This window comes from Miscanthus floridulus, chromosome 18 (assembly GCF_019320115.1).
Source record: "Miscanthus floridulus cultivar M001 chromosome 18, ASM1932011v1, whole genome shotgun sequence".
Lineage (NCBI taxonomy): Eukaryota > Viridiplantae > Streptophyta > Magnoliopsida > Poales > Poaceae > Miscanthus > Miscanthus floridulus.
The window spans coordinates 62,791,230-62,803,741 of NC_089597.1; positions in this window are offsets into that span (position 1 = coordinate 62,791,230).

Consider the following 12,512-nt stretch of genomic DNA (forward strand, 5'->3'; position numbering starts at 1 on the left):
TTTATTAGGAAAACATGTCAACTAAGTTGTTGTGAAGTGAGATATGGTAAAGACTAAAGAAATCCTATCTTTTCTATGTAAGCTCTTGGAGTTTTCTTTTTTTCACAAAATATTGAAATTAATAGCCTCGCTTCCCCTCAATGGTGAGAATTTCCTACCAAAACCAAATATCATGCTATTCTTGAAAACCTTCCACATATGCTACATGTCTTTGTATTGAGCTTTGTCAAACTTTGTTGACCCGTGTTGTGAAGTTTATCATGCCCCCAAGATCAAGATCACATACACTCCACCAAATATATGCTATACTTGTACACTAGAAGTAAGCAAAAACATGTCTTTCCATTTCCACCAAATAAATACTCCATGATTTTAAGCATGATCTTCCTCCATCATTCTTGCAAATGAGGCATGGCTATGAAAAAAAGTATTGAAAAAAGATTAAAAAATGTGGACACATGAAGGTCCATAGAAAAAAGAAAAAAAATGGACACAAGAAAGTCCATAGTAAAAGAGAGAAAAAAAGAGAAAGATAGCCATGCTCTCAAAAGATGGAGAAAGAATCATATCTTGCTAAATGTAGTTATCATCATGCTTCCACACACATGCACATCTTGATCTAGGACTATAAAATTTTTCTCCATGGACCATTGTTTGACTTAGCAATATATGCAATGCAAGTGTGTGTAACACCTCTGGTGTTTTGACCTAGCACTAAAACTTGACATGTCATCATATGCATTGCAAAGCATTCATAAAGTAGAAAAATTTGAATGCATTCACTAAATAAGCTTTATTTCATAAGTTGTTATGTTATGTGATGTAATGTGATTCAAAACTCTAAATAAAGATCATGACCACAAGGGTCAAATTTCATGTGATCATGTGAGACCATATGTCAATTGACTCAAATAACCCTAATGGGCCATGTAACTGGTCAAAAATCATAGTTAAGTAAAAAGGTAAACAAATCAAATTTGAATTCAAATTCAAACCATAAAAGTCCTTTTTGCCCCTTCTGTCTATTTCAAAATCCATTTGGAATTTGGGGGTGCGACAAAAAGCAAAGTTGAAGCTTATTTTATAAGGATCAACTTTGGTATTCAAAGTTTTTAAAGTTTACTTATAAAATTTGGAGTAATTTTGAAATGATTCAAATGCTCAAATGCACCCCAAATTCAAATTTCAAAATGGAGGCAGAATTTGAAAATGTTCATTTAAGTAAAGTTGTAGAACTTGAAATGTTGAGCAATTTTTATTTTTGGAGATTTTCAACTTCTTTAGAAATTTTGGGAGTAATTTGTAAAACGAACTCAGTGGCAATTCTGTAATTATTTCAAAAATCCGTTTACAGCAGGGCGCCACCGCCTGCTCGCCACCGAGCCGCTGCCGTCGACCATCTTCACCGCTTCCTCGCACGGTGACACATTTTCGTCTCCGTGGGGACCTCATTCAGGACCTGGCGAAGCTGGACGCACCTTCCCCTTCTATAAATAGGAGCAGCCGCCGCCGTTGTTCTTCTTTTCCTCCCATCTGCTCGTCGCCGGTGACCTTGCCGTGCCTGCAAAATTCATCCTCACCGTAGCACCTCGTGCTAATTGCATTTGCCAACATCTCTGCCTCGCCTTGCTGCTCCTTCCAGGCCTGCTCACCTTGCCTCTAGCAGTCTAGCGCCGCTGCACGACGTCTTCTTCCTCAGAGCTGGTTGAAGCACCGCCACCACCGACCACACCGTGGCCAGGACGCTCTAGTTCATCTCCGTGTTCCCCAAGCACACCATCGTGTTCACGGTGAGCTCCTGAGCATGATGCTCTCTCCGTTTTAGTCTCTACTGCGTTGTAGCCGGTGTTGTGCCGTGTGCCACCATGTCTATGCCACCGTGGCCGCCATGGCCGGTGTAGAGCTTGCTCCGGTGCGCCTACTGCTGTTCTGGGTGTCGGGGTATGTTCACAGGGTTGTGTTGGTCATGCTAGAGCTGTCCACCTCGTCGGAGTTTCACCGTCGGAGCGTTTTTGCTGACCGGAGCCGGCAGCGCCGCTGTGTCCTCTGTTTGTGTCTCTAACGAACGGGCCCAGGCTGTCAGTGAGAGAAGGGAGAGAACAGTGAGGTTTTGTATTTTCTGGATTTTTGAATAGTGCAGAAACTTTGGAAATTCATAGGAAACTAATTACAGCTCCAAAAATTCTGAAAATTTGTGTGTAGCTTCTGTACATGTTCTATTATGGTTTAAAAATATGAAACTTGAAATTTGAATAAATTCTTAATGTTCAAAAATTCAGTCAATTAATTGATAAATGTAATTTCCATTATTTTTGTAGGCCACTGTATAACTTTAAAAATTATGAAATTTGTTTTGGTACACTAATTTGTCATGAGGAAGCTTACATAAAATTTTGAGGTCATTTGGAACAAGTGTGTTTTGGGCTTATTTCCAAATTAATTCAAAAATGAATAAAAGCAAACCCTAAGTGTTAGGTTAGAGTTTGATTTTTGTTTTGGTCATGTTTTGTGACCAATAGGGTTTCAAGATCAATTTGGTCAAGTCACTTAGGTCATAAGCCCTAGGTCATTAAAGTGTTGGTTAGAGTTTAGTTAATGAGTGATTTCATTCATTAAGGGTAGAACTTTGGAGTGAAACTTTGGGAAGTTCTTTAGAAGCATGTAGGGTTTCTTGGTAAACATTTTTGTGTGGTCCTTGATGTTAGAATTGAAGTTGGTTTTGTTGGCTTGCAACTGTACCGTGAAGGAAAGTTGTACTCAAGGTGTTATTATATTTCATGCACCATGAAAGCATCATGTTTACATTATCATCATGTTGAAGCATATGTTATTATTTCGTGTAGAATCCAAGAGTGAACCGATCCTAGTTGAGCAAGTTGTGGAAGAATCCCCGGTTGTCTCGAGATTCGATATTTATGGTACTGATCCAGAACCCGAGATCGTCAACGAAGGCAAGCCTCGGTTTATGCATTAAACCATTACCTTGTTTACTTTGAAAAGTTTATCACCTATGTTATCTATTGCATTAAGTTGATTATTTTGAATGTTACCTACTTGATGCATTGCCTACCTTGTTAATTGTTTACCATCCTTGAAGATGATTTCATTTACAAAGGCGTAGAATGCTTTGTATGCTTTATGGTAGGCTTTCAAAGTAAAAGTTTCGATACAATCAAAGATGGCATCCTAGCCAAAGAAAGAAAGAAGGTAGAATGAACTAGAGACTGGTCGGGTGACTTATCTTGAATATTGGGTAATGTTGCTGACTATGTCACTTAAAGGCCACTCATTGTGGATCTTCTGAATGAGACACTTTGTAGTACTAGTCACATACTCCGGTAAGCCTACTTCGGCTAATCTGATACTAAGATGAATGCCCACACACTGGGAGTGGAGAGATGGCGGGAGTAGCGTGTACCCTCATGGCTGGAATGTGGCTGGATTGGAGGTGTGATGTGCTCTCGGGTGGCATGGAGATAGCTTAGTATAGGAGGATCTGGTAGCGAGGTTGATATATGCAAGATTATGTTCTACATATGTCATGTAATATAAATAAGTAACCCTTTGTAGCATGAAACCTTTTAACTGCTTTCAATAAATAATAATGTAAATAAATGTGTCTCTCTAACAGATGCCTCGTCCTATCACCCAAGCTGGTGCAAGTACCTCGCAAGACCATGATGAAATCCCAAATCCTCCACCAATGCCTTCGACTATGGCAGATGCCATAGCCGCACTTGTCAATGCAACGACAGAGAATGCTAGGTTGTTAAGGGAATTGGCTCAGAACCAACAGGCACCACATCCTAATTGTGGCCGCCGTAATAATGGAAATGACGAGTCAACTTATATTGATTTTACTAACACGTGTTCGCCTATGTTCTCTAAGGTAGAAGAGCCTTTAGAAGCTAACAATTGGCTCCGGACAATGGAGCAAAAGTTTGAGCTGATTCACTGTATCGAGATTCAGAAACCAAGGTTTGCGGCACAGCAACTCCGTGGAGCTGCTGGTGCCTGGTGGGCAAATTTGGTAGCTGTACAGCCCGCTGGTCACCAAATCACCTAGATGGAGTTTAAGGATGCCTTCAGGGCACACTATATTCCAGATGGTGTGATGACCATGAAGTTAGAAGAGTTTTTGGCTCTTAAGCAAGGAGAGCACCTGGTGATGCACTATATTGGGTGCTTCAATCACCTGTCACAGTATGCTATAGAGTATGTGAATACTAACAGGAAGAAGAAGAATCATTTCCTAAGAGGCCTGAACACCAAACTTTAGACCATGATGGCAACTTGTGGCGACACAACTTATTATGAGACAGTCAACATTGCTATCGCTTCAGAAGAGAATTACCGCCGACACAAGGAGGCGAAGAAAAAGAGAGTATTTGCTTCTAGATCGTCAAGTGGAAAGAGTCAAAAGATGGTCTACCATCCTCAGAATCATGGCCGTGCGCCATTCCGCCCACAACAAAGCCAAAGCTAGCAGCAAATCTTTATTCGCCCTGCAATTAATATGCCTTATCCTCATCAAGCACCGCAGCAGCAAAATAATACAAATAATGCAAACCGCACTGCTACTCCCCAGAATCACAATTATCCATGTTATAATTGTGGTAAACCCAGACACTTTTCCTGAGAATGTCCGTATCCTAGGAAGAGTAATCCTAATGCACCTAAAGCCCCTATTACTCAAGCTCAGAATCAGTACAAGGGCAATGCTCAGGACAGTTGGAAGGGTCAGGCTGAGAAGAAAACTAGAAGGGTCTTCTATACTCAGGTGGAATCTATTCTAGAAGGAGAACCAGTAATGATTGGTATGTCTCCCATTGCTAAGCATCCTGCAATTACCTTATTTGATTCTGGTGCATCCCATACATTCATCAATCGTACATTAGTTGTGAAGCATGGGATAACTATTGGGGAAACAAAAGAACCATATCATATAGTCGCTTGGGGGACAAATCTATACAAGGGAGATAGTTCAGCATGTACCTATTGATTTGGGAGGATATGAGTTCCCTACCAACATGCTAATATTAAAAGATCAAGATATAGATGTGATCCTTGGTATGAACTGGTTAACTCAACACGGGGCTATCATAGATGTCATGCGTAGAACCATAAGGGTAAATGTACCTAACAACAAAACCCAACTTCTTATCCAACTTCCCTTTCCTAAGAGTACGAATGGAACAGTTTGTGCAACTACTATTGAAGAAGTCAAGAAAATTTTGGTGGTATGTGAATTTATGGATGTCTTTCCCAATGATCTGCATGGTCTACCACCAGACCGAGATGTGGAGTTTAGAATTGATCTGAAATCAGGAACAGCACCTGTGTCTAGAAGAGCATATAGGATGCCACCCAAAGAACTAGCAGAATTAAAAATCCAACTACAAGAGTTGTTAGACAAGGGTTTCATTCAACCCAGTTCATCACCTTAGGGATGCTCTGCTATCTTCGTGAAGAAAAAGGACCAAACCTTAAGGTTATGTATTGACTATCGGCCGTTAAATGAAGTCACCATAAAGAACAAATACCCCTTACCCCGAATTGATTTGCTTTTTGATCAACTTGCGGGAGCTAAGGTGTTCTCAAAGATAGACTTGAGATCAGGCTATCACCAGATTAAGATCAGACGGGAAGATGTGCCGAAGACAGCGTTTACCACCCGTTATGGTCTATGTGAGTATTTAGTCATGTCTTTTGGGCTGACCAATGCCCCGGCTCATTTCATGTACCTGATGAACTCAGTTTTCATGCCCGAGTTGGATAAGTTTGTAGTGGTGTTCATTGATGACATTCTTATCTATTCTAAGAGCAAAGGGAAACATGCAAAACATCTCCGCATTGTTCTACAATGATTAACAGACCACAAATTATATGCCAAATTCAGTAAATGTGCATTCTGGTTAGAGGAAGTACAATTTCTGGGTCATGTGTTATCTGCTGAAGGTATAGCTATTAATCCGAGCAAGGTAGAAGAAGTCCTTAACTGGAAAGCACCTACCACAGTTCATCAAGTTCATAGTTTTCTGGGGTTGGCAGGTTATTATCGTCGATTCATCCCTGACTTCTCCAGAATTGCGAAGCCAATTACCGAACTGCTAAAAAATCAAACTAAGTTTGTATGGTCAACAGAATATGAGAAGGCCTTTCAAACATTGAAGAAGTTGCTGACAACTGCACCAGTATTAGCACAACCTAATATCGAGAGGCCGTTTGATATCTATTGTGATGCATCTGGAATTGGTATTGGCTATGTTCTTATGCAAGAAGGCAGAGTCATAGCGTATGCTTCCAGACAACTCAAGAAGCATGAAGAACATTATCCCACCCATGATCTTGAATTAGCCGTTGTTGTTCATGCACTCAAGGTTTGGTGACATTATTTATTGGGCAATATCTGTCATATCTATACGGATCACAAAAGTTTGAAATATATCTTCACTCAGTCAGAGTTGAATATGAGGCAAAGAAGATGGTTAGAACTTATCAAAGATTATGACTTAGAAGTGCATTATTATCCAGGCAAGGCTAATGTGGTTGCCGATGCCCTAAGTCGCAAGAGTAACTGCCATTGTCTGACTGTGAAACCTATGCAACGAACATTGTGTCAAGAGATGGAGCATCTAAAATTACAAATCATAGAACAAGGTTCCCTGTCCAATATTATAGTTGAGTCCACTATCAAAGATCAGATCATTGTTGCTCAATGGAAAAGTAAGGGTATAGCCCATATCAAAGATAAAGTCAGATCTGGAAAACCAACATGTTTCAATATTGATGAATCCAATGTCGTATGGTTCAAAGATAGATTGGTAGTACCCAAAAGTCCGGAGTTGCGAAAGCAGATTCTTGATGAAGCGCATTCTACAAGATACTCCATTCATCCAGGTAGCAACAAAATGTATCATGACTTGAGAAAGAGATATTGGTGGACCAAAATGAAAATAGAAATAGCTCAATATGTGGCCAAATGTGATACTTGTTAGAGAGTCAAAGCGGTTCACATGAAGACTGCAGGTCCATTACATTCATTGCCAGTTCCATCTTGGAAGTGGGAAGATATCTGTATGGACTTCATCATGGGATTGCCTAGGACATCTGTAGGCTACAATTCAATATGGGTTATTGTTGATCGCCTAACCAAGATAGCTCATTTCTTACCAGTCAGAGATAAATATCGAGCGGAACAGTATGCAAAGCTTTATCTTGATAGAATCTTCAGTCTGCATGGGGCACCCAAGACCATTGTCTCTAACAGAGGGTCATTGTTCGTATCCAAGTTTTGGAAAAGTTTACATGAGTCTTTGGGAACCAAACTTATCCGCAGTTCTGCTTATCATCCGCAAACAGATGGACAGACTGAAAGGGTAAATCAAATTCTTGAAGATATGTTGAGAGCATGTGTCCTTTCCTATAGTGCTAAATAGATGAATGACTTCCCTTAGCTGAATTCTCATATAACAATAGCTATCAGGAGAGCATTAAAATGGCACCTTTCGAAACATTGTATGGCCAAAGATGCCAGACACCTTTAAATTGGTTAGAAGCTAGAGAACGTTGGTTCTTTGGGCCAGATGTGGTCAAGGAAGCTAAACAGAAAGTTAAACTCATACAAGCTAATATGAAGGTAGCTCAATCCCGACAGAAAAGCTATGCTAATAAGAGGAGACGACTGCTAGAATTCAAAGTGGGAGATCATGTCTACCTCAAGGTATCGCCGATGAAAGGAGTTCATCATTTTGGGATTCAGGGAAAGTTGGCGCCCCGTTATGTCAGTCCTTTTCAAATCCAACAACGATCTGGACCGGTCGCCTATCGCGTCAAGCTACCAGATCACATGTCAACTGTGCATGATATCTTCCATGTATCCCAGTTAAAGAAGTGTCTTCAAGTACCTGGCCAATTGATCGACTTTGGTGATGTAGAACTAGAACCTGATTTGACTTATGCCGAGTACCCCATTAGAGTCTTAGATCAGAAAGATCGAGTCACTCAAAGATGTACAATCAAGTTCTACAAAGTACAATGGAATCAACACACTGAAGATGAAGCTACTTGGGAGTCCGAGGATTACTTAGAAGAAAACTTTCCTGACTTCTTCGCTTCTATTTAGTTGCAATAACTTGTATATGCTGTAACTTGTCTCTTTTGTCAAAAGAATGGAAAACCCCCTCACTAGCTTTTTGAACAAAGTTCTAATGTGTTAGTTTGACACACTTCCTTTTCCATTACTTAGCCTTAGGTTTTAAATCTCGGGATGAGATTTCTTTAAGGGGGAAGGGTTGTAACACCTCTAGTGTTCTGACCTAGCACTAAAACTTGACATGTCATCATATGCATTGCAAAGCATTCATAAAGTAGAAAAATTTGAATGTATTCACTAAATAAGCTTTATTTCATAAGTTGTTATGTTATGTGATGTAATGTGATTCAAAACTCTAAATAAAGATCATGACCACAAGGGTCAAATTTCATGTGATCATGTGAGACCATGTGTCAATTGACTCAAATAACCCTAATGGGCCATGTAACTGGTCAAAAATCATAGTTAAGTAAAAAGGTAAACAAATCAAATTTGAATTCAAATTCAAACCATAAAAGTCCTTTTTGCCCCTTCTGTCTATTTCAAAATCCATTTGGAATTTGGGGGTGTGACAAAAAGCAAAGTTGAAGCTTATTTTATAAGGATCAACTTTAGTATTCAAAGTTTTTAAAGTTTACTTATAAAATTTGGAGTAATTTTGAAATGACTCAAATGCTCAAATGCACCCCAAATTCAAATTTCAAAATGGATGCAGAATTTGAAAATGTTTATTTAAGCAAAGTTGTAGAACTTGAAATGTTGAGAAATTTTTATTTTTGGAGATTTTCAACTTCTTTAGAAATTTTGGGAGTAATTTGTAAAACGAACTCAGTGGCAATTCTATAATTATTTCAAAAATCCGTTTACAGTAGGGCGCCACCGCCTGCTCGCCACCAAGCTGCTGCCGCCGACCATCTTCGCCGTTTCCTCGCATGGTGACACATTTTCATCTCTGTGGTGACCTCATTCAGGACCTAGCGAAGCTGGACGCACCTTCCCCTTCTATAAATAGGAGCACCCGCCGCTGTTGTTCTTCTTTTCCTCCCATCTGCTCGTCACCGGTGACCTTACCGTGCCTGCAAAATTCATCCTCGCCGTAGCACCTCGTGCCAATTGCGTTTGCCAACATCTCCGCCTCACCTTGCCACTCCTTCTAGGCATGCTCGCCATGCCTCTAGCAGTCCAGCGCCACCGCACGACGTCTTCTTCCTTAGAGCTGGCCAAAGCACCGCCACCACCGACCTCACCGTGGCCAGGACGCTCTAGTTCGTCTCTGCGTTCCCCAAGCACACCATCGTGTTCGCGGTGAGCTCCTGAGCGTGATGCTCTCTCTGTTTTAGTCTCTACCATGTTGTAGCTGGTGTTGTGCCATGCGCCACCGTGTCTGCGCCACCGTGGCTGCCATGGCCTGTGTAGAGCTTCCTCCGGTGCGCCTACTGCTGTTCTAGGTGTCGGGGTATGTTCACAGGGTTGTGTTGGTCATGCTAGAGTTGTCCACCTCGCCGGAGTTTTGCTGTCGGTGTGTTTTGGCCGACCGGAGCCAGCAGCGCCGCCGTGTCCTCTGTTTGTGTCTCTGATGAACGGGCCCAGGCTGTTAGTGAGAGAAGGGAGAGAACAGTGAGGTTTTGTATGCTCTGGATTTTTAAATAGTGCAGAAACTTTGGAAATTCATAGGAAAATAATTACAGCTCGAAAAATTCTAAAAATTTATGTGTAGCTTCTGTACATGTTCTATTATGGTTTAAATATATGAAACTTGAAATTTGAATAAATTCTTAATGTTCAAAAATTCAGTCAATTAATTGATAAATGTAATTTCCATGATTTTTGTAGGCCACTGTATAACTTCAAAAATTATGAAATTTGTTTTGGTACACTAATTTATCATGAGGAAGCTTACATAAAATTTTGAGGTCATTTGGAACAAGTGCATTTTGGGCTTATTTCCAAATTAATTCAAAAATGAATAAAAGCAAACCCTAAGTGTTAGGTTAGAGTTTGATTTTTGTTTTGGTCATGTTTTGTGACCAGTAGGGTTTCAAGATCAATTTGGTCAAGTCACTTAGGTCATAAGCCCTAGGTCATTAAAGTGTTGGTTAGAGTATAGTTAATGAGTGATTTCATTCATTAAGGGTAGAACTTTGGAGTGAAACTTTGGGTAGTTCTTTAGAAGCATGTAGGGTTTCTTGGTAAACATTTTTGTGTGGTCCTTGATGGTAGAATTGCAAGTTGGTTTTGTTGGCTTGCAACTATACCATGAAGGAAAGTTGTACTCAAGGTGTTATTATATTTTATACACCATGAAAGCATCATGTTTACATTATCATCATGTTGAAGCATATGTTATTATTTCATGTAGAATCCGAGAGTGAACCGATCCTAGTTGAGCAAGTTGTGGAAGAATCCTCGGTTGTCTTGGGATTTGATATTTGTGGTATTGACCCGGAACCCGAGATCGTCAACAAAGGCAAGCCCCAGTTTATGCATTAAACCATTACCTTGTTTACTTTGAAAAGTTTATCACCTATGTTATCTATTGCATTAAGTTGATTATTTCGAATGTTACCTACTTGATGCATTGCCTACCTTGTTAATTGTTTACCATCCTTGAAGATGATTTCATTTACAAAGGCGTAGAATGCTTAGTATGCTTTATGGTAGGCTTTCAAAGTAAAAGTTTCGATACAATCAAAGATGGCATCCTGGCCAAAGAAAGAAAGAAGGTAGAATGAACTAGAGACTGGTCGGGTGACTTATCTTGAATATTGGGTAATGTTGCCAACTATGTCACTTAAAGGCCACTCATTGTGGATCTTTTGAATGAGACACTTTGTAGTACTGGTCACATACTCTAGTAAGCCTACTTTGGCTAATCCGATACTAAGACGAATGCCCACACACTGGGAGTGGAGAGATGGCGGGAGTAGCATGTACCCTCATGGTTGGAATGTGGCCGGATTGGAGGTGTGCTGTGCTCTCGGGTGGCGTGGAGACAGCTTAGTATAGGAGGATCTGGTAGTGAGGTTGATATATGCAAGATTAAGTTCTACATATGTCGTGTGATAAGGAATCCCCAGCTAGGACTTGAATCAATTTGAATTGCCGGTGCTCCACGGATATGGAGACTCGTTTCATTACATAAGCAATGCAGGACTGGTGAATTACTAAAATTTGAGAAAAAGAATGGAATGAAAAGAATTAGGACATGGAATATGAACACTTAGTTTGAGATAATGAACTAAGACAACTTAGGGGTAAAACTTGAAAATAGGATCAAGAATAGTTAGCTTTTGGCAAAGAACTTTTGAATCTTGCTACATCCTTACCTTGCCCCAACACCTGCATCTCTAAAGTTTTTCACCACCCCTTTTTACGTCGAGTCAGTCTTGTTGAGTACTTTTGTACTTAGGGTTTGTTAACCCTTGTTGCAGGTGAGTCGCATGCGCAGGCTTGTTTTGGTTCCTGCTGCATGTCAGTGTTTGAAGTCGATGACGATGAGGAATGATGAATGGCCTTTGGACAAGGCACTAGTTTGTATGAAAAATAATATTAATGTAATATTATCCCGCTACTATGGTTGTATGACACTTATGGTTTTGTAATTTTGAAACAACTGGTTTGTAATATTAAAACTTAAATCTTCTGCTTTATAATCTCTGATATGTATATTGAAAACTGTTGTAATCTGCAATGTCTGTGATTGGGATCCTGTTCGGAAAAGATTCATGGATGATTCGGGTTTCCTGAGGACACCCAATAGACCTGTTAAGTTGTTGAGAACTTGTGTACGCTATCAGAGGTCTGTTGAGACAACGATAGATGCACGTGGGCCCAGTTTCTTAGGAGGTTCTGCCACAGTGTGCTTTACTCTTATCCTACCCAAACTCCACATAAGCTTGCTAGAAGTAGGAAGTAAGGCAAAACACCAATACCTTGGTGAGGATACAAACACCATTTGAGCGATTTGAGAGTACCATTTGAGAAGTACAAGCTATGTTTTCATTTGCAAAAAGTTACAAAAACTCCAAGTATGCTTCATGGGGGGATAGTGATGACTTGGTGTCAAAACTGTTCCACTTTTCAACCGCTCAAGGCGACATGGTAGCCACTTCAAAATCCACAAAGGTATGAGGAATGACTTGGAATATCTTTTATGCTACCATCATATCTTTGTAAGTCTTGTTTCATATCTAATTGCACCTAAATGTTTGTTTCCACACTTTTCTCGGGACGAGCAAAGGTTTAGTGTGGGGGAGCTTGTTGATGGTCCTTAAGCCCCAATTTTGACCATCAACTCCTACATAAAATGACATGGAATGAATCTTAAACTATAGTCATAGGGCTTATTTCTAACCATTTCCATGAGTTTTGGTGGCTCTAAGTGTTTTGCAGGATATGCTTGAAATATATATGAAAG